Here is a 20,004-nt window from a genome sequence, read left to right on the forward strand (position 1 = left end):
TGGCCCCCACCGTCTGCTGTCCCGAGGGGGAGATGGAGATGGAGACAGCTGTCAGAATCCCCCTCTGCTCAGCTCACACACAGGTGTGCTGCACCCTCAGGTGACTTTGGGACAGTCACCTCCCCTTCTGTAGGCTCTACTACTTAGGCAGTTGGATGAGCAGCGGAACCTGTTTGCAAATGGAACCACAGGCCACCCACTGATATGTAAAATGTAGGAACGTGGGGTGCTCTTTCTGACACAAAAATGGCCTCTGCCTACCTCTCCTGAGGCTCAGGATGCTCTTCTGCAGAATAGAGGAGTTCTGAGGAGCATGGACAGGAACACAGTGAGCCCAGCCCTATTTCCTAAGCCGCCTCTCCTTCGGGGCCTTTCCAAGAAGCTCAGCCTGAAACTCCACACCCACCAGCTGACACAAGGAACGTGACCTTCCTAGACCTCGAGACCGTGCAGCAAGCCACCAGGGCCCTGTCAAGATGCCTTCCCACAGACCTGGGAAAGGCCAATCTTGCACACAAACACAGCAAAGAAATGTTCTACTGGACTAGAAACATTTTTAATGCAAATTAAAGACAACGGAACATTATTTTTTTGCCTATCAAAATAGTTAAAGACAAACAAAAAAACCCAAAGCGAAACAAAGCTTAATTTCAATACTTGGTGCTGGCAGGAGTACACGGAGTCCTCCTACCCCTGGGAAGGCTAAACCCTTTCCAGCAAAGTGTGATAATATGTATGGAGTGGTTTAGAAATGTTTACTTGCTTTGACCCAATAATCAATCTAAACAGATTATAGAAAACCTTTGATGTAAAGATATTTACCATAGCACTATTCTGACAGTTAAAAGAGAAGCACAGAGAAAACTCAACAGAAACCTCCCAAAGTGTTCACATTGGCTGCCTTTGACTAGAGAAGAGGGCGTATGGAAGAGGCCTTTGATTCTACTTCCTCACATACCTCAACTTTTTACATTTTCTAAAGAGAGAAAGTATTATTTCTATTATCAGCAAGCAACACATCGCTTTAAAATGCCCAACACTTTTAAAAGACCACAAATATAAACCAAACCACTACCACCACCATGACTTAACATCGTTACTTTAAATGGCTGCTATCTCTGTGGGGTTTTGCAAACAACAGACCTCATCAAAGTACCATGGCACTTCTTTGGCCAACACACATCCCCATCTCTGAGTTCCAAGTAAAGGCATACAACGGGGCAGCCCGGGTGGCTCAGTGGTTTAGCGCCGCCTTCAGCCCAGGGTGTGATTCTGGAGACCCGGGATCGAGTCCCATGTCGGGCTTCCTGCGTGGAGCCTGCTTCTCCCTCTGCCTGTGTGTCTCACGCCTCTCTTTCTCTCTGTCTCTCTCATGAATAAATAAATAAAATCTTTAAAAAATAAATGTTAAAAAATTTTTAAAAATTAAAAACAAGAAAAGGCATACAACGGACTACCCACAGGGCACCTGGGTGGCTCAATGGTTGAGTGTCGCTTTTGGCTCAGGTCATGATCCCGGGGTCCTGGGATCAAGTCCCGCTTCAGGCTCCCCTCAGAGTCTGCTTCTCCCTCTTCCTATGTCTCTGCCTCTGTCTCTCATGAATAAAATTTTTTATTTTTATTTATTTATTTATTTATTATTATTTTTTAATGATAGTCACACAGGGAGAGAGAGAGAGAGAGAGAGAGAGAGAGAGGGGCAGGCAGAGACATAGGCAGAGGAGAAGCAGGCTCCATGCACCGGGAGCCCGACGTGGGATTCGATCCCAGGTCTCCAGGATCGTGCCCTGGGCCAAAGGCAGGCGCTAAACCACTGCGCCACCCAGGGATCCCTGAATAAAATTTTTTAAAAACAAAACAAAAACAAAAACAGACCATCCACAGACCTGAACTACTGCAATAGGTAGACACTGTAAGATGAGGCTTTTATCTCGAAAACAGATGGCTAGGGGATCCCTGGGTGGCTCAGCAGATTGGCGCCTGCCTTCAGCCCAGGGCATGATTCTGGAGTGCCGGGATCGAGTCCCGCATCGGGCTCCCTACATGGAGCCTACTTCTCCCTCTGCCTATGTCTCTGCCTCTCCTCTCTCTCTCTGTCTCTCATGAATGAATAAATAAAATCTTTAAAATAAAACAAACAAAAAAAAAACAGATGGCTAAAGACAGGGCCAGCCAAAACTTACTAAATTTCTGAAAGATGGAGGACACTAATACATAATCTGCCCCTCACACTCGGGCTGCTGGAAGGGAAGTGACAACTCCTCTACTAGCGGCGGCCTGCCTAAGCCCTCCAGGGGCAGGTCAGAGCAGAATCTTCCCAGTAGGCCTCAGAAAGCCACAGGGTGGGGCGCCTGGGTGGCTCAGTCAATTGAGCGTCCAACTCTTGATTTCAGCTCAGGTCATGATCTCAGGGCTGTGAGACTGCACCGCGCCTCAGGCTCTGTAGTGAAGCACCGAGCCTTCTTGGGATTCTCCTGGTCCCTCTCCCTTTGCCCCTCCCCCTGCTCGTGCTCTCAATAAATAAATAAATAAAAAAGCAAGCCCAGGGTAGCCAGGGGGCAGGCCCTAGTAATCTTTGATTCCCTGTAGGCAACCTCCTCCACCAGCACTGAGAACCTGCCATGCCGGCTCCTTCTCTGCCAGGAGCAATGTGGCCACTGGCAGCTAGTCAGACACAGCCCTGATCCCCAGGCCTACACAGGGGGTCAAAATGGGACAGCAGTAAAAGCAGTGGCAGGACTAACAGTGATGGTCACCAACCTAAGCTTACAAGGCACCAGGCACTAAGCACCTTACACGGGTTCTTATTTAAGCCTTGTGGTACTGGGCGCCAGTCTTGACTTTAGAGATGAGGACAGGAGGCAAAAGAAGATAAGCAACCTGCCCAAGAATCCACAGGAATAAGGAAACCCAAATCATTTCCAGACCCACTGAGACAGAAGAGGTATGCTCATGCTGGACACATCGGCCTGCCAGGTGTGTTTTTCCTGGCCTAGACAGTTTTCAGGGGTTTCTTTTTGTTGTTGTTGTTGTTAAATGAGTTATTGTTTAAAATTGGAATATTCACCATTAAAAAAAAAAATCCAGATTTTCAGCTTCTGGAAAGTAGAAAAGTTGGCAACACTTGCAGTGCTGACCTAGATTCATAACCCATCCAGCAATAACTAGTTGAACCACTGTGGTGGCTGGGACACACTCATCAGGTTACCACAGTTACCACAACTTATCATGGCAGAACTCAGCAAACTTTTCCTCTAAAGGGCCAAAGAGTACATATTTTAGGCTTTGCAAAACAAAGGGGGTCTGTTGCATTGATGTAACCCTGCCACGATAGTGTGAAAACGGCCAGAGATAACGTGCAAACTAACTGGAGTGGTTAGTTTACAGCTTCCCCAACATCTTATCACCATGCTCCCACTGTCCTAAAGTTGAAAAATACCTCTCTGAACCCATTTCTCTGTCAAGAAGTAGGAAAGTGCCTCTGTCCTCTGCAGACATGTCTTTCCCCAGCACCCAAGGAGGAACTACAGCTTGAGACGCTCTACCCTGTGAAATCTTTCCTATACCCACTCTGCCCACAGGCAGAAGTGGCCACTTCTAACAATCAATATCCATGTAACATCTGAGTGCAATTATCTACCAGGCCCTCCACTAGGGCAGAGGCTCCTTAAAGGCAAGGACTAAGGTCAGGGAAAGATTTTTTAAACAAGACACAGAACACTGACTACAAAAACAACAACAAAATTCCACTATCTTAAAATTAAGATGATTCTACAAAAGAGATTTTTTTTTTTAAGATTTTATTCATTTATTCATAAGAGACACAGAGAGAGGCAGAGACATAAGCGGAGAGAAGCAGGCCCCCAGGATCACGTCCTGGGCTGAAGGCAGACACTTAACCACTGAGCCACCCAGGCATCCCAAAAGAGGTCTTAAATAAAGTAGAAAGAGTACAATACAAGCTGGAAGAAAATATTCACAATATGAACAAAGGCTCAAAATCAAGAATCTACAAAGAACTCTTACAATCAGTAAATAATAAAAAATTGGCAAAAACCATGAACAAATTTTCACAGGAAACACATAGGTCAATGAGCTTATGAAGAGATATTCAACGTCAGGGCTCAGGAACACAGAAATCACAATTCCAATGATCCCATTTTATACCCATTCAATTGGCAAAAATAAAGTCTGCCTATGATGAGTGATGGCAAGAATATGGAGCAACTACAAGTCCCATACACTGGTACTAATGGACTGTGAACTGGTACAACCTCTTCAGAAAGTAGTTTGGCTATATCTATGAAAGCTGCACATTTATTTACTCTATAACCCAGCAAAATATCACCCCTAAGTTCAAACCCAAGAAAACCTCTTGCACATGTACTACAGATGTGTATGGAAATGTCTAGAGCAGCAGATTTGCAATAGGAAAAATCTGGAAAACAACTAAGTGCCCATCAGTGGAAGATTAGATGCCTGAACTGTAGTGTATTCACTCCATGGATTATTCACCAGTGAAAACAAATGAACTAGATGACATGCGATAATATGGATAAATCTCAGCAATATTTTTTTTACTTTCCTTAGAAACACATAGGTACAATATATAAACACAAAGCTAGGGGATGATGGCTATCTCAGGATGGGGAGAAAGACCAAATGATTATACATATATTTCCCTCTCAAGCTTTTGCTTCAGGTGATTGGAATGCAAGAGTTTACTACATTCATTAAAAGTCACTTAGAGGGGCATCTACCTTCAGCTTGAGTCATGATCTAGGGGTCCTGGGATCAAATCCTGAGTCCCAAGTCAGGCTCCCTGCTCAATAGGGAGGCTGCTTCTCCCTCTGCCCCTCCCCCCTTCTCATGCTCACTCTGAGTGTTCTTACCCTCTCTCAAATAAAATCTTTTATTAAAAAAAAAAAAACTTAGGAGATAAATAAAAGCAAGCCACACATGAATAGTGATTAGTGTGTATTAATCTAGCTCTGTGTTTACCTGAGGTAAAAATTAAACACATCTTACATCAACTGCCAAGCACTAGTCCTGGTACACAGTTTCTGTGGAGCCCATGGCCCCATTCCTGTTGGCTTCTTTGGCACCTTCCCCCAGATGTCTGAAGACAAACTCACCTCCCTTTTTTTTTTTTCTAATATTTTATTTATTTTTTCATGAAAGACACAGAGAGTGGTAGAGACATAGGCAGAGGGAGAAAGAGGCTCTCCGCAGGGAGCCCAATATGGGACTTGATCCCAGGATCCTGGGATCACAATCTGAGCCAAAGGCAGCTGCTCAACCACTGAGCCACCCAGGCACCCCTCACCTTCCTTCTTAATTCTGCTTTCCCTGGATTCCCTGGCCCCCGGCAATTAGGAGAAAAACCTGGGTTTCTAGCTCCTCACAACTTTTCACCCACAGCCGCCACCACGGCTTGCATTCTCTTCCGTCCTCACCTCCTCAGCCCCTACTGCCAGCATCCGCTTGGGATCTAAGTGCCTCTCACACTGACAAGTATTCTTTTCCAACTGGCTTCTCCAACTCTCTCTCCTGGTTCACCTGAGAGGCAGGTACAATATAGAGCCTCCCAAAGTATACTTTCCGAATACATTTCAAGTTCCTTGGGTTGACACTGAAAGCCCATCACAATCTGATTCATCCCTATCAACAGTATTTGCCAGCGTACTTGCCTTCAATACCTTCTTTTTGTCTACACCTCCTTTTCCCCAATCCATTCCCCAAGAGTTTAAGTGACAACTGCTACCCCTACATACATCCAGTTCCCCACCCCCCCATGCCTCAGCTCTACGAAGAATCCCACCCATCTGGCCACACATCCTCACCTAACCCATACGTTCAAGACTCAATTTTTTTTTTTAAGATTTTATTTATTTGAGAGAAAGACTGAGCAAGAGAGGACGCACAAGCATGGGGCGGGGGGGGGGGGGGGAGGAGAGAAGCAGACTCCCCAGTGAGCAATCCTGGGACCCCGGGATCATGACCTGAGTCAAAGGCAGACGCTCAACAGACTGGGCCACCCAGACTTCCTTTCAAGACCCAATTTAAACGTACTTCCATGATGCTTCGAGACGCCCAACTGAAAGAAAACACCCTCTTCTCAACTTCCACAGCACTTGCCTGCCCTTTACAGTTCTCTATGTCCATTCTATCTCTTCAAGGAGACTATGAAGAAACTGAGGGCAACATCTATATCTAACTCTCCCTCTATCAAAAGCTGGCATGGTGTAAGGAAACAGTCACAAAGAGAATAATCCAGTCTAATCCATTCATACTTTCTAGCCAGTGTGCTCATTTAAAATGCCCTCATGGAATTCTGCTAAAATCCTGCTTCCCAGAGCCTTAGTGTGGCCCACAAAACCATCCACACTTTCCCTCTGCCTACCTAACCAGCCTCCTCCACCTCACACCCATCCCTGTCGCTCTAGCCACATAGAGCTACTTACATTGGCCCATGCGTACCAGGTAACTTCTGGACTCTGCAGATGCCCACTCCTCTGCCAGGCTTCTGCTCTCCTTTTCAAGTCCTTCACAACTCACCTCAATTATGTTCTTCTAGAAGCTTGCTGACCTTCCCTCCTATCCCTTCCTGGACAAACAGGGTCGAGGGGCTGGGGCTCTGCCCTGTGATTCCTCCCACCTCAACACATAGCACACCAACAACTCCTTGCCACTGTCTAGGGTCTGTCTAGGAACGGACAGTCCATTCCACCAAATGATGAGCTCCCAGATGACAGAGCTCTTCTCACTCATCACTGTGCCCCACCATTGAGCATGGGGCCTGACACAAAGAAGGCACCCAGTTTTGTGCGGGCAACAAAAGAAATAAAAATTTCCAGCTCAGATACAGAAATCATGACTTGTGTCCTTCACCCAATAAAGCATGTCTTAAGTGAAAACCATGTGTAAAGCATCCTCTAAGACTGGTTAAACAGAAGAAACCCTTGGCAAGAAAGCACTTGACTTTATTTGAGACAGTTGGCAATCAACAATCAACTCCCAAGGCTGACTTTCATCCGGGAGACCTCAAATTTCACCCTCCCCAGTCTCCACCTCTTCTACTGAAAACCAGATCCAGAAGGCAGCAATGTAAAGTCCCTGTCACTCTTACCTTTTCTCTCTGGAGAGCTGGCACAAACTGTCCCTTCTTGACAGAGACACTAGATCCTTAGGAGGAATGACTTGTTTGAGTTCCCATCTTGATATAAAATGCAAACAACAAAAACCGAGCAAATCGGAAAGCCTTGCTGACTCAGCAACACAAATTCCAGGGCACCTTTGCCAACAAGGAAAAAGATGATCAGGTTTTAAATTGAGAAACAGCAGTCAGTGAAAACGAATGCACAGATGTTGGGTCTGTGCGCTGCGGCCGGGGACTGGAAACCACCAGATTTATTTTTCAACAGCCTGGGCAGGACAGAAGGTACAACAGTCTCCCTCTACCCACTCGATAATCAAGGGGATGGTGGAAACAAACACACACACACACACACACCTCAGCTCTTTCACGTAAAGGCCTGAATGGGCTTCCTAAGTCAGTCTGCAGCGTAAGAATCCAGGAGATTAACACACCAGAGAAGGTAAAAGTTTGGCCAAGGTCACGCAGCAAATGAGTAAGAGGCCCAGTTATAGTTACCGTGAGGGTAAAGCCCGATTTTGGCTACCACAACGTCGACCTTCTAGAACTCTAGAGGAGCTAGGATAGGATAGCAGGCAGAAGTACTCTTGAATTAATTCTTAACGGTCCAGGAGCCTGTGCGTGCACACACTATTTCCACTGTTACTGGCACTTAGGGAAGTGGAACCAGTGTGGAAGGGAGCAGCTGGTTGGAGGGGAGCGGAGCGGGCGACAGGGCAGGTTCAGAAAAGTAAAAAAAAAGTCGTCTAAATCCTCTCCAACGTACATTACGCAACCCTCAAAAGGAACCCAGGGCCCCCAGGAAACCGGAGTTTCCCGGAGGGCGACCCCTACCTGAGGCATGGGAAGCAGAGTTTGGGGGCAAACTCTTTCGAAAAGTACAGCCCCGGGCCGCAGCAAGTCGTCCGCCCGAAGCCAGAACCCAGCAGAATCGACCCCGCGAGCCCCGGAGCCCAGTGACAGGATCTCCAGCGCCTCCGCCCGCTCCTGTGGGAAGGGGTGTCCTCCTCGCCACGGCCCCAAACTCCCGGGGTCTGCGCCCCTCCCCCTGCCAGCCCTTCGGCTCCCACCGGGCGTTCACCCTCGCACCCAGACCCGTCCCAAAGCTGCCAGCGCGTCGGATTCTCCCAGCTCCCGCCGCCGGCGGCCGCGGCCCCGGTCCAGCCCCGCGGCGGGTCCTCCCAGTCCCCCCGGACCTCACCACGGGGCTCTTCCCCGGCCCGGCCCAGCCCTCCCTCAGTCCCACGCCCGCCCCCTTCCGGTCCCAGTTCGGCTCAGTCCCCCCCGCGTCCCCGGGACCCCAGCCCTGGCGACGGGCAGGTGGCCCGCCCGCCCCTCTCACCGAGGCTGAGGAAGACGAGGGGGCCGGGTGAGGGCACCGCCGCGCTGGGGCTGCAGCTCGGGCCGGCCTGGGCACCGCTCGGGCTGAAGCTCCGACTCCGAAGAGGCAGCCAGAGTGAAACTCGGCGTCGCAGCTTCCTAGCGCTCCAGTGCGCATGCCCAGGTCGCGGGGTCTTCTGGGAAGTGTAGTTCCATGTGTTGGGGGCGGGGCGGGACCCAATCCCACGCGCACCAGTTCAGGTGTATCTATTCTTCCTTCTTGGTCTGTTCACACACTGACTTACTCCTTCATTAACTTACTGACTCATTTTAGATAGCCATTACCCGTACACATGTGGTGCCATGCCCCGTGCTGGGTACCGAGGCTCCAAACGTGAGTCAGAAACTTGGTTTCTCTGCTGGGAGAACTTCATATCTGCTTGGGGAGACAGACACTCAAACACATAATTACAGTACGGTGGGATAAATGCGACTCTAAGCACAGGAGTTGGAGCACAGAGGGTGTGATTCACTTGGAGGAGGTGTCGGGGAGACATCACAAAGGGGTGGGACGCCTGAGTTGGATTTTGAAGCGCACACGAGGGTTTGCCAGATGAAGTACAGGGAAGCTCCTGCAAAGGAAGAGAGATGTGAAAGTGCTTGATGCATTCAGGAAGCAGTGAAACGTTCCCTGTAGCCAGGGCAGGAGGGTACACAGAGGGGCTGAGGACAGAGGAAATAGATTAGGGTGTGTCAGGATATGAGTGTGGGAACCAGGCTGGGTAAGATTATGAATGTCTTTAAATACTATGCATTTCTTTTTGCCACTAAGGCCAAAAGAAAGATTCAAACAAAGGAATGATACCCTGTGTGATAGGTGGAGGACACGTTTAAGGAACAAAGGAGTAGGGAGACCAGTTTGGAGGCTCTTGCTATAGTCATATATATATATATATATATGATCTTTTTTTTAAAAAAAGACTTTATTTATTCATAGAGACAGAGAGAGAGAGAGAGAGAGAGAGAGAGGCAGGCAGAGACACAGGCAGAGGGAGAAGCAGGCTCCATGCAGAGAGCCTGACGTGGGACTCGATCCAGGGTCTCCAGGATCATGCCCTGGGCTGCAGGCAGCACTAAACTGCTGTGCCACCAGGGCTGCCCATATATATCAGATCTTGATATAGTCTGAAATATATCTATAGTTCAGATAGAAGGTCTGAACCAGGGGCACCTGGGTGTCTCAGTGGTTAAGCATCTGCCTTTGGCTCAGGTTGTGATGGTGTGTGTGGGGGGGTGTCCTGAGATCAAATTCCGCATCAGGCTCCCCATAGGGAGCCTGCTGCTTCTCCCTCTGCCTCTGTCTCTCATGAATACATAAATAAAATCTTTTTTTAAAAAAAAAAAGGTCTGAACTAGGTCGGTGACTACTCTTCTGGGATCACAGACCTCCTTCACAAAGATAGAGCTATTCCCAAAACATGCTCAGATAAAAATGTTCACACACGTGTACATACATGTCACATATACAATCTTGCACACAGTTCCAGGGGGTTAAGAGGTCTCTGAATCTTGGCCTCTAGTTGAGTATCTTTACATAATCCAATGTCACTCATACTTCATCAGGGATTTAAGGAAAAGATACCTCTCCACACCCTGCCCCCATCATTCAGTTGAAAACTTTATTTTATAGGAAAGGGAGCCGAGGCTCAGAGGGGAGACTAATCCACCCAAAGTCAGTGAAGCAGAGGAAGGAGTGCCTGTGGCAGGCCCACTTCTGGGGCCCTAGTTTAGGACTCGACCCTGTGATCCAGGACCTGACTTGGAGGATATAGGCCTTGAGCCTGGGGAAACACGAAAGTCAGATTCTCCCAATAATGCCAGTCCTCTTTCCAGAAATGAGGGAGTGACTTTCTAGCTGTGATTTATACTAGGTAACTGTATTGGCTACAACTTAGGATGGGGACATTTCCCTTCCTAGAATCTCAATGTTCTCAGCCAAAACCACCTACATTTCTAAAGCACCTAGTATGTGCCAAGCACTTGACATGCATCACCTCACAGGAAATCCCCTCAATGAGGTAGGTACTAGCATCATCTTCATTTTTAAAAAAGTAGGCTCCATGCCCAATGTGAGGCTTAAACTTATAACCCTGAGATCAGGAGTCACATGTCCTACTGAATGAGCAAGCCAGGAGCCTCCTCATTATCCTCATTTTAAAGATAGGGACACTAAGACAGTTTAAGTGATGTGTCTAAGATCATACAGCTGGCAACTGGCAGCGCTGGTCTTTAAATAAAGGTGGTGTCTGGGACACCTGGGTGGCTCAAGTAGCTTAAACCATCTGCCTTTGGCTCAGGTCATGATCCCACGATTGAGGGATTGAGGCTCCTTGCTTAGCCAGGAGCCTGCTTCTCCCTCTCCTTCTGCTGCTCCTCCTGCTTGTACTCTCTCTCTCTCTCTCTCTCTGACAAATAGGTAAATAAAATCTTAGAGAAAAAAAAAAAAATCAGGGCAGCCCAGGTGGCTCGGTGGTTTAGCACCGCCTTCAGCCCAGGGCCTGATCCTGGAGACCCGGAATCGAGTCCCACGTCAAGCTCCCTGCATAGAGCCTGCTTCTCCCTCTGCCTGTGTCTCTGCCTCTCAGGAATAAATAAATAAAATCTTAAAAAAAAAAAAATCAAAGTGTTGTCTAACTCCAGACTTAAGCAGCCCCATATCACTGACCTTGTGGTGGCGGTGGGTGGGGGGAGGGTGGTGCAAATGAAATGATCTGAAGCATTAGAAAATCCTTTCAACACTCAAAAGGTATGTTTTTTTTTTTAAGATTTATTTCTTTTTTTAAAATTTATTTTATTTTATTTTTTAAAGATTTTATTTATTTATTCATGATAGTCACACACACACAGAGAGAGAGAGAGGCAGAGACACAGGCAGAGGGAGAAGCAGGCTCCATGCAGGGAGCCCAACGTGGGATTCGATCCCGGGTCTCCAGGATTGTGCCCTAGGCCAAAGGCAGGCGCCAAACCGCTGCGCCACCCAGGGATCCCAAGGTTTATTTCTTTATTTGACAGAGAGAGAGCACAAACAGAGGGAGTGGCAGGCAGAGGGAGGAGGAGACTCCCCACTGAGCAGGGAGCCCCATGTGGAGCTCAATCTCAGGACCCCAGGATCATGACCTGAGCCAAAGGCAGACATTTAACCAACTGAGCCACCCACATGCCCCCAAAAGGTATTTTCTTCAGTGCTTTTTTTCTTTAGTGAAATGCTTAAATGATAGTTATTTTCCCAAAATCCCACTGCACACACACCTACAGGTTCAAACAGAACAATGGTGGCAGGCTGGGCTGGAAAGGCTCTAGAACCTAGGTCCTGGAAAGGGGAGGACATCTAGGCCCAGAGCACAGGAGGAACTGGAGCTTGGAGGGGACTCAATGGGGCTGCCCAGGCTGGGAACAAATGTGGGGAGCCAGGGGGAAGGCCAGGGTGGTAAAGCTTCACAGAGGCAGGAAGGGGACACAGCCTGGAAGTCTGTATGCATGGACAGGCTTCCCATGAGGTAGAGGTCACTAGAAGGCAGGGTTGGTGGGGGCTGTTATGTTTTCAGTCGTAAGTTGAGTGTGAGGTAGGGAGGCAGGCAAAAACAGCCAGGTGGGAGGCTCTAGAGACATCTGGGTAGAGATAGGGATTTTAGAGTCACAGGCAATGAGATTGAGATCACCTGGAAAGACGACAGAAGATAAAAGGTGAGTCCAGGGCTAAGAACACTGACTTTTATTTTTTTATTTTTTTTTTAAAGATTTTATTTATTTATTCATGAGAGAGAGAGAGAGAGGCAGAGACAGAAGCAGGCCCCATGCAGGGAGCCCGACGTGGGACTCGATCCCAGGTCTCCAGGATCACACCCTGGGCTGAAGGCGGCGGCGCCCAACCGCTGAGCCACCCGAGGCTACCCAAGAACACTGACTTTTAAAGAACAGATGAGATGTAGAAGTGTCCGGAAAGGAGGCTGGACTGGGGTGGGGCTGGGGGATGGTGGGGGCGTGGTAGCGCACCCTAGAGGAGCATGATGGCAGAGAATCAAGGAGAATGTCGCATGAAGGTGGCACTTAGTGGTGACAGATACTTCTGAGAGGCCCAACAAGGTGGTCTGCTAGAGGGGGAACCTATGCCAGAACCCAGGGTTGTCCCTGCCTCTCAGTTCCAGGCTTTATCATCTTGAAGCCTTGAGGCAGTGCCCCAAACTTCCAACTTAGCTACAGGGAAGCCGTTGGTGACCAGAGTGGTTTCCATTGAGAAGCAGGGGCTGGAGCAATTAGATGGACGTAGGCATCTGTGGTTGTGAAGGTTAGGAGTGCAGTCTAGGAGTGCAGACAGCTCTTCCAAGAACAACCCTAGTGTTCCATGCATTGGGGCAGGGGGTGGAATGCGGAAGAGGTTAAGCCCACATGCATGGAATGAGGCTACTTACATAAGGTTGCCTGTGGCTGTGTAAGTCTGGAAGGACAACTAGCCAACACAGTAACATCTGACGGCAGGATAGCAGGTGATTTTCACTCTTTGTGCTTTCCTTGCATCATGTGAGTATGGCCCAATGAATAGTTTCCTTTTTTATACCTGAAAAGAAAGACTATTTTTATTTGGGAAAAATAAAGAGTTTGGGTCGTGAAAAGAAGCAAAATAGGGCAGCAGCAAGAGGGAGAATATGGGGGGGGGGGACATGGACTTTAAATTTTAGACAGGAGAGAGTGAGTGTGCTGTGGTCTGAGGCTGCAGCAGGATGTTCCTCAGAAAGCTGGAAATGAGGGAAACTGGGACCTGCCACTTGCAAACTGAACTTTAAGCCAATATGCTTTAGCAAAGGATCCAAAGGATTCGAAGCACTGAGCGCCCAGCAGAGGGGGCTGGTTAAATGACCTTGGAACACTGGTAGAAAGAATGAGGAAGATTCACAGAAGCTCATGGAACAGTGGCCAAGATCTATTGTTAAGTAAAAAAGGAACTTCCAGAGCACAGAGAATGTGCACCTGTTTGTATTGTTGGTTTGAAAAATGTGAGGATGCCCTCCCTCGTATACACACAAACACACACAGTAGAGCAGGTTAGGTATGCCTGGCACGAAGTCCACCCAGGGGTGAAAGGAGCCACCACATTCCTGGCATTGGCTAGGACAAAATCATCTGCCTAGAAGGGGAGTTTTTTTTTTTTTTTTTTTTTTTTTTTTTTTTTAATGTCTCAAAGGCTGGAGTTTGTGCTGCCCGCAGGCCTCTGAAGGCTCCCTAGCAACTGAGAATGGATGACGTGACCCACAAAAGAATGTGGTTGTTGGCTACGGAATGAGGATCAATGGTGGCCAAAGAAACGTAATTTTTTTCCCCAGAAGCCCTTAGACTCCTCTCCAGGTGCCAGGGTTTACTGCTTCTGAAGGTTCCAATCCTGGAACCAGCCCCAGCTCACTCGAGAGCAGGAAAAGATCAATGTCAATCTGAGAAAAGGCTAGACACAGGGTCCCCAGCATTTCTGCTGAGGGGCTCGAGCACTTTCTGATGTTTTGCTTGGAAAGGCAGAATTTTGTTGCTTAGTACCTCAGCTAATTGGCCTCCATCTGACACTCTGGAGGGACTGATTTGAAGCCACAGCTGCCTTGCTCATTATTTCTGATTAATAGACAGTACCTGGCATCTCTGGGCAACAGTGCCCACTCAGGACCCAGGTGTGAGCCACACAGCCAACAAAAGCACGATGGCTTTGTAGCCCCAGGAGTGAAGCCCCTAAAAGTGTTATCTTCTGTAAGTCCCGGCCCCTTGGAACATGCTTTGAACTGGCTTGTCCTTTTTGCTGGTTCCCTTGCTGCAAGTCTGAAATAACTGATGTGTACTCACAGTTAATTCATCTGAGAAATTTGTTTTAACACTAGACAATCTCACTTGACCTGTGCCCTCCACCTCAGTTATTTTCATTGTAAATTAATACTCTGGCATCCTGGTTTGGGATCCAGAGTTGCTCAAGAGAGGGCTCCGTTGTGGTGTGTGGACAAGCCAGGCTTCCTTCCTAGCCTGGCTGAGGGTAAGAGGCAGCCCCCACCCAGAGACAGAGTCATCTTTCTGGTGATATTTAGCCTAGCCTCCCCCTGAAAACTTCCATTATAGTCCCTAGGAGCTGCTTCGAGTCTCTTGCTAAAAATATCTGATAAATCTAATACCCATCGGACAAAAGTGGGAGTTTCGGACACAGGCAAAAAGGTTGCTGGATGTTCTCTAGCAACCTTCCAGATTATCTTGTTCTACAAAAGTCTGCCTTTCCTAGTCTTTGACTAAGGTTTTGTTGTTTGGGATTTTTTTAAGATGTGAGAAAGAGCATGAGCAGGGGGGAGGGAGTGCACAGAGGGGAGGAGAGGTGTGGAGGGAGAGGCAGACTCCCCGCTCAACAGGGAGCCCAGCTAGAGACTCAATACCCAGAGATCAGGACCCAATGGAAAGGCAGATGTGTAACCCACTGAGCCACCCAGATGCCCCTAACGTATTTTGCAGTTCTGTATATTGCAGAAAACCAGTAGTAATGCAAATAATTGCAAATGATACTCATCTGTGGAGATACAATTGATTTCTTCTGAAGCCCTTTAGAAGAAGCCAAGTTTGCATCTATCAACCAATTCATTTCTGCATTCCTTTTTTTTTTTTTTTTTTTTTTAAATTTTTTATTTATTTATTTATGATAGTCACAGAGAGAAAGAGAGAGAGACAGAGTCACAGGCAGAGGGAGAAGCAGGCTCCATGCACCGGGAGCCTGATGTGGGATTCGATCCCGGGTCTCCAGGATCGCGCCCTGGGCCAAAGGCAGGCACCAAACCGCTGCGCCACCCAGGGATCCCATTTCTGCATTCCTGATTACCTTCATGAAAGTCTTTGGGGATGCCTGGGTGGCTCAGCGGGCGAGCGTCAGCCTTCAGCCCAGGTCATGATGCCGGGGTCCTGGGATCGAGTCCCGCATTAGGTTCCCACAGGGAGCCTGCTTCTCCCTCTGCCTGTGTCTCTGCCTCTCATGAGTAAATGGATAAAATCTTTTTATATATAAAGTATTTGGATTATCCTTTGAACCAGTTTTACATCTTGTGGTTTCCCGCAAGCAGGGAATTAGACCTTGGACACATTTTCCTTTTGTATTTGTGTGATGATTTTACTCCCTCTGCCCTGCATTGTCCTTTTAACAGACTCACCTCCCTACCCCACTACCAGGAAGCACAAAGGCAAAATTCTAAAAACCCACGAAGAGTTGATCCATCGAGAGTTTCACAGGATGTAATAAGAAGCTGCCCCAAACACCAGAGAAACAGGTGGCTGTAAGCAATGGAAATGCAGACAACCCTTAGCTGCTCACCATTTCCCTCACTTCCCCAAACTTCCAGTAACGTCTAGAAGGCAGGACACTCTGCCTTCACTGCTGGAGGCTGCCTCTAGGCCTGTCCAGAACCAGCAGGGGCCACACTCAGGGTCATGTTCTAGTCACACTTCCTCCCCGCGCCAGATCCAGCCACTTCCTGTTCCCACTGAGGACAGCAGAAGTTGAAGGAGAGGAGTTCCCAGGATGTCGCAAGCCCCAGAAATAGGAAGACAAGTAATGGGTGGCTGGTTGTTGCAGGGATAGTCCCCACCGGTGTGTCCTGAAAGTAGCCGTTGCTTATCCAGCACTTCTGTCTGAACACATGCTGGTGGCGGGGAGTGAAAACCCACTTTCCTTCAACAGGTCTTTCTGGCTGGTTTAAGAATTTTGTCACCAGATGGACCCCAAGACCTGGCCCCACCCCAAGACCTATTAACTGTGCACCTACTGGTACTCAACTTTGACACTTTCCCCTAACCTCTTCTTTCCTACTTATCTCTTTATTCAGGCAGATGAAACCTGAAACCATCCCTCAGGTGATGGGAGAAGCCCAGACCACCCAGGCCTTTTGAGTGGAACCTGACTCGCATCTGCGCAGTTGGACCATGGAGTGACCTCTGGAATGAACACAATCACCTTTACCTCAGGATAGCACTAAAATCTCCACCCAGGGAGGAGTCTCAGCCTCATTTACGTAATGTACCAGGTAGGTAGAGGCATGCCTTCTTAAGGTGCATGTGCCACCTTACCCCCCCCCACCTCTACCTAGGAAGACCATGCTTCCTCATCCATATAGTCATCCTAGCCCTAAACTAAAGGAACCCAACCCATCCACCTTCTTTCTTGGGCAGTCACTGCTTTGGAAGCCATTCCCCGTGATCTCCTTATTTGCTGCAAACGAACCTTTTCTGTAGCCACTCAACCTGATGAGGTGTGACTTCCCAAGGTGCAAACTCATGTTGGTAAGTTACAACTTGACAGGAGACAGATTAACAGGAGAAAATCAGATTTAATTTTGTATATAGGAACCTCTCACATGTGTGGGGTTACCTTTTACTCAAAGGTAAAAATGAGGGGTGCCTGGGTGCCTCAGTTGGTTAAGAGTCGGCCTTCAGGGACGCTGGGGTGGCTCAGTGGTTGAGTGTCTACCTTTGGCTCAGGTTGTGATCCTGGGGATCCTGGAATGGTGTCTCATATTGGGCTCCCTGTGAGGAGTCCGCTTTTCTCTGCTTCTGTGACTCTATATATTAAAAAAAAAAAAAAAAAAAAAAAAGCCTGCCTTCCGCTCAGGTCATGTTCTGAGGGTCCTTGGATCAGGCTGAGCAGGGAGCCAGGCTGCTTCTCCTTTTCCCTCTGCTTGTACTGTCAAAATCTTTAAACTAAAAAGGGAAGGATCCCTGGGTGGCTCAGCAGTTTGGCACCTGCCTTTGGCCCAGGGCACGATCCTGGAGTCCCAGGATTGAGTCCCACATCGGGCTCCCTGCAGGGAGCCTGCTTCTCCCTCTGCCTGTGTCTCTGCTTCTCTCTGTGTCTATCATGAATAAATAAAATCTTTTTAAAAAAAAAAACTTTATAAAAAAATAAAAAGGGAAAATGAAGTCTATAGGCCATTCTGAGTTAAGGAAGAGGGTAGGCAGTGTAAGGCAATTCACAAGGCAAGAATCACAGGTGTCCCCACCCCCCCAGATGGGTCACTCGGGTAAGATTTAGCTCTGGTAAAAAAAAACAAAAAAAACAACACCCTCTCATTCTAGGAAAGGCACCCCTCTCTAATTTCAATACTTCTAGGTAGTTGAGGGGCAAAAATTTATTTTGAGCTGTTGGGTCTCACTTGGCATGTGTCCTCTTGAGATGAAGGCAGAGCCGTCATTTTGGGGAGACTAGTCCTGAGCCCCTTCACTGGGCCAAAGTAACATGTTACTCCTCCCAAGAATTCTGAAGAGTGGAGAACTCTATCTGAAAGTCGAGGAGGCCAAGTAGGAGGAAACAGCTCAGGGAGAAGAGCTAGGTGGGATGGGACCCAGGCCATCTGGTCTCACGGGTCCTGTGTGACCCAGGATGCCATTAGGCACTCAGCCTCCAGACAGTGCTTCTACACATGAAGTGACCTGCCAAGCCAGCAGTGGAAGGGAGCCAAGGTGATTCTCCGCCTCCAGGCCATGTTCTGCAGTTCCTGTGGGTATTCTTGACATGGACTGTCCATTCTGTGGCTCATTTCCACATTTTTTTTTTAAGATTTTGAGAGAGAGAGAGAGAGAGAGAGAGAGAGAGAGAGAGAGAGGTGGGGGGAGGCGGGGCAGAGATACAGGCAGAGGGAGGAGCAGGCTCCATGCAGGGAGCCCGATGTGGGACTGGATCCTGGGTCTCCAAGATCACGCCCTGGGCCGAAGGCAGGTGCTAAACCGCTGAGCCACCCGGGCTGCCCCTCATTTCCACATTGTTATGGCCCTAAGAGGCCTTCCTTCTTACTCTACCCCTTAATAGGGCACTGAGGCCCTCCGTTCTTCTAGGGCCAAGCACTCCCCCTTGCTCTCTTCCCCTCATACCCACCTCTCCCATTTTGTCCAGCTAGGATCTGCTAGCTCTTTAAAGATTTGCTCCAGGAAGCCCACCCCTCCTATACCGCCAACCTTTTACCCCCTCACATAGCACACCAGGCGGGACCTGCTTGGGGAGACAGGATTCCTTCTTGATGCTAAAACCCCTGGCCCAGTGCACTTTAACACAACTAAGTTGCCTAGAGTTTTTTTTAAGATTCTATTTATTCATGAAAGAGAAAGAGAGGCACAGAGACACAGGCAGAGGGAGAAGCAGGCTCCACACAGGGAGCCCGACATGGGACTCAATCCTGGGTCCCCAGGATCAGGCCCTGGGCTGAAGGCAGTGCTAAACCACTGAGCCCCTGCCTAGAGATTCTTAAATGCAGAGCAAGGCTGGGACAGGGCCCAAGATTCTTACCACAAATCTTCAGGTGATGCTGATAGTGCTCACAGACCACACTTAGAGGGGGCAAGAACTGATGTCAAGGGGCCTGTTCTCAGTAGAACTAGAATCACAAAACCTTGCTCTGAACATACTTTAGACCTCTGTCTCTATGCCCTGGCCAACACCCTTGAGCCCCTGCCCTCAGCCAGGCCTCAGGCTGCAGAGACAACCATTCTAGATGCAGCATTTAATTAAATTGATAGGAACCAAAAGGAACTTGTGTCAAGAAACCTGCCCAATAGATACTAGCCCCATTTTGCCCATGAGGAGCCTTAGGCTCCCAGCAGGTAATTGGCAAAGGTAGGGACCTTTACCTAGTCAGGAGAAGGAATCGGGGTCTGAGGTGAGGCTGGAGTCCACTAAGGGCCACAGCCCACTGTGTATGTGTGTGTGGGGTGGCAGCACAGGGGAGCATCACAGTTGTCAGAGAGGGAGCAGGACCTGCCCTGGAAAGGAGGCCACAGTCTGCTTGGGCACCCCCAGTGTTACCATTCCCTCCTGGGCACTCCCAGGGCCTAGGAGGCCAAGACCACTCTATTGGGGAGGCAGAGGGGGAACAAAGAAGCTCCCCTAGGGACTGGAAGCTTAAAGCAGGGTCCCAGCCCTCCTGAGGAACCACCCTGAGTTGGTGACTTGGCCACAGCATGCACTCACCACACCCCCCAGATGTGATCCTCTATAGCAGCTTTAGGCCCAAGATAGCCATTGTCCAGACCACTGCCTCTAGCCTGCTGCCGCCCCTAGAGAAGCCCACTCTGTCTTTTCCTCCCTGCCCCCACCATTAATTAAGATGCATGAGGTGGGAGGTCCAGAGACACAAAAGACCCTTTACTAGCCTGGAAGGGAGACTGACAGGGCCCACCCTGCTTTTGCCCCCAACAGCTTACACCTTGGCCTCCCTGGCAACATGGGATTGTTGCCTGGGAAGGTGAACCCTGCTCCCAGGAAGGCCTTGTTGCCCAAAGCCAGGAAAAAAAAAAAAAAAAAAAGTAAAAAGTCTGCCTTCACAGGCCAGCCTGGCCTCTCTGCTATAGACAGACCACCTTACACTAGAGATGAGACAGTCCTTGGATTGTGTTCCAACTGTGTTCTACATTCTGCCCTCACCTCCCAGCTCAGCCCTATCTGATATCACCATGCCACAATCCAGAGTTTGCTTATTCTT

General features: G+C 48.7%; 1 protein-coding gene across 7 annotated transcripts in view; it reads right to left on the reverse strand.

Annotated features, from left to right (window-relative positions):
• The window catches only part of DTX2 (deltex E3 ubiquitin ligase 2), a 38,149-nt gene extending 29,519 nt beyond the window's left edge, over positions 1 to 8,630 (reverse strand). For 2 of the 7 annotated variants that reach the window (XM_055339748.1, XM_055339742.1), the window contains exons 1-3: positions 8,499 to 8,630; positions 7,991 to 8,143; positions 7,130 to 7,294 (exon numbers count right to left, since the gene is read on the reverse strand). The gene's annotated coding sequence lies outside the window, so the exon portion shown is untranslated. The other 5 variants (XM_055339744.1, XM_055339747.1, XM_055339745.1 and 2 more) reach the window with 5 other exon arrangements.
• Positions 8,631 to 20,004: the final 11,374 nt, after the last annotated feature.

This window comes from Nyctereutes procyonoides, unplaced genomic scaffold (genome assembly GCF_905146905.1).
Source record: "Nyctereutes procyonoides isolate TBG_1078 unplaced genomic scaffold, NYPRO_anot_genome, whole genome shotgun sequence".
Classification (NCBI taxonomy): domain Eukaryota; kingdom Metazoa; phylum Chordata; class Mammalia; order Carnivora; family Canidae; genus Nyctereutes; species Nyctereutes procyonoides.